Here is a 2,140-nt window from a genome sequence, read left to right on the forward strand (position 1 = left end):
TGGAGTACAATCACCATGACATTGTGCACGCCACGAGACTGAGGTGGCTGAGTGTGGACAACATCCGTAAAGGAGCAGGTCACACTCTGACACATCCACGTGCACCAACAACCACTGACGTCAACAATACATCTGCAGACAAACAATGCACAAGAGTACAAAAACCGTCCAAGAGCACAAATGACCCAAGTCGCCAACATCACAGCACCTTAAAAGCACAAAAGTCAAAGGCACACCGCCTCCAAGGGATAAGGGACAGAAAAATCACAGCTGCAGGGGCTACTCTCCCACAATGCAGCACACACACATAGTAATGACAGCACATCCACATGGACGACAATGTGGTACACAGTGCAACACTTACACTGCAGAACAGAGGACACAACTTGGGTCCGCTTGTGCGTAAAAAATGGCCAATCACATCTGACATAGCAGGAAACTGTGAGATGAAAATGTACTTGTACAACCTCACCTACGTAATGTAGTCCAAATGTCCACTGTCCCGCATCAAATAGTCCGCTCCTCCCAAACAGTCACAATGTACATTGTCATGCAGTCTGTATGTAAACTTGAACAATGCGTCAACATGCATGCCAACATAATGTCAACAAACATCTCCCCTTTACATTGCTGAGGGACAAGCAACACCTCCAGCAGAACAGACCAGACAACTCTATAGCGATGCTGAAGAGGACCACCACACTTTCAGCACCGACACCCTACAACAGTTCACGGACATCTTAGGCAATCGCCCTCAAGGAGCAGTGCAGCCTAGCTGCATCCAGGATGTACCCCAACCCCTGCACAGACCACACAGCTGGACGCACCCACCACCACGGCTGGCTCCCAGCAGCCCACCGAAGCACACATCGCATTCCAACGCCAGGTGTCAGACTGCCAGAAGGGGATGGCCGAACAGGTGCGGGTGGGGTTCTACCTCATGGAAGCCGAACTAGATCACATACGTGGGTGTCAAAGTCCCATCAGGGACACCCACACTCCCCAAGGGAGACCCACACTGCGACAGTGACACATGCCTATGCACATTTTCATTACTGAACCACACCCAGAGCCACGGGATAATCATCCACACCCCCATGCTGGACTGGTGTATGCCGGCCCAGTTCACTCCACTTACGTATTGAGTAGGGGACGACAAAGCTACATGTGCAAGGTCTCACCCACTGCCTGCGGTGGCATGGCTGCGTCCACTGTACATGGCACAATGTGATGTTAGAGGGCACGGGGCCCTAATGCATACATCATGAGCACACAGACCCACTCAGATAGTTTGTGGAACTTGCTACGGGCATGTGCGCCCAACACCTTTATTGCCAGGGTCACATGTACAGTGACGCCTGTGCTGGATGTATGTGGGGTGAGTGTAAGCCAGCCCTCATGGAGTCATTGGTGCTGGCAGCAACTTGAACACTGATAACAATTAAAGCGGAAACAGAAAACACCAGCATAACAGAAACAACTGTGAAGCATCATGGTGGTAGCCGGAGAAAGTACAGTGTGCACCCAATATGCAACCAGAATGGTCCATGAGTTGAGGTGCACTGAGTCAATGGCACCTGAAAAGCTGAGCAGGGTATCAAGCTGATGATGGCACCCACGAAAGGTGTGAGCCATTATGATAGCCTGGCAGTAACACACCTCCGATTCTGGCACCTGTTGTGTGGAGTTGGTACTGGCCGTTGTGACGTGTGCATCCTGCTGTGATGCGACGTCCGGGCTGTGCAGGACTCGATTTGATGTGTGAGCCCTGGTGGACCGCAGTTGAGGTCGGTGGCAGCAGTTGGTGCAGGGCCACAGACACAGCGGGCCTGTGTCGCGGAGGCCGTGATGGTCTGAGGAGGCTGTCAAAGTCGCGGGCCTCGGCATCGGTGCTTGCGCCGGCACGTGGTGAGCCCTCTTTGACACACGCTGCTGTCGGCAGGTGAGCAGTGAGGCCTGGCTGCGCAGGGGCGTCCAAGATGGGTTCGGGTCCAGCGGCCCAGGGTGCAGCAGGCGCACTAGATCGCAGGCAACACCGCTCACGGCAACGGCGTTGGCCTCGTGGCGGGGTGGGAGGCACCGCCCTGGCAGACACGTTGGGCATTCCAGAAGAGAACCACGCCCAGGGCTACGTGCTTTT

Source organism: Triturus cristatus, chromosome 4_1 (assembly GCF_964204655.1).
Source record: "Triturus cristatus chromosome 4_1, aTriCri1.1, whole genome shotgun sequence".
Taxonomy (NCBI): Eukaryota; Metazoa; Chordata; class Amphibia; order Caudata; family Salamandridae; genus Triturus; species Triturus cristatus.